Here is a 989-nt window from a genome sequence, read left to right on the forward strand (position 1 = left end):
GACGTCACGAATGAGCCTTGCACCGTTTCCTTGTGGCTACGCTGGTCACGTGTTAGCAGAAGTCTTATAAACTTCCGGGCTGTCCTATCAGGCTAAGATGTACGGGGGTGCGCCTGGAGCCTCCCAGAACCTACTTTGTCTTGGCCAAGTTAGCTGGGACTCCTGTGATCTGAGAGTCACTTCTCAATGAAGATTGGTGGGCTTTCTCACAACACCCTTAATATTATATAAATTCTTTACATTTCTATAACGCATGCATTTATATGTATATATACACATATGTATGTATAAGACCAGCTAAATAAAGGACTATGCATTATATAGTTTATATTTTATATATATATATATGATACTGATTTGGGTGTGTTTCTGAATATGATTTTGATTTTAATGACTATTCCAGATGAGTACCTAATTTTTTAGGTATCTTATTTTTTAGTTGATATAAGTCACGTAACATAAAATTCACCCTTTTAAAATGTGTAATTGGGTGGTTTTTAGTGTATTCACAAAGTTGTGTAACCATCACCACTAATTCCAGAACATTTCCATCTTCTCAAAAAGAAATCTTATACCCATTAGTAGTCACCACCACCCACACACCCCTCACCTTCCCAGCCCACGGCAACCACTAATCTACTTTTTATCTCTGTGGATTTGCCTATTCTGGACATTTCATATAAATGGAATCCTACAATATGTGGCCATTTGTCTGGCTTCTTTCATTTACCATAATGTTTTCAAGGTTCATCCATGTTACAGTACTTCTTTCCTTTTTATGGCTGAATAATATTTCATCATATGGATATACCACATTTTGTTCATTCATCAATTGGCAGACAACGGGGATGTTTTCACTTTTTGGTTATCATATAGATAATGCTGCTATGAACATTCATGTACAAGAATACTTCCACCACAAATTTGTGTGGGAATATAAATCTGGATTTTTAACTTTTGACAGCACGAGAAGTGATTAAAGCACCTTG

This window comes from Symphalangus syndactylus, chromosome X, assembly GCF_028878055.3.
Source record: "Symphalangus syndactylus isolate Jambi chromosome X, NHGRI_mSymSyn1-v2.1_pri, whole genome shotgun sequence".
Lineage (NCBI taxonomy): Eukaryota > Metazoa > Chordata > Mammalia > Primates > Hylobatidae > Symphalangus > Symphalangus syndactylus.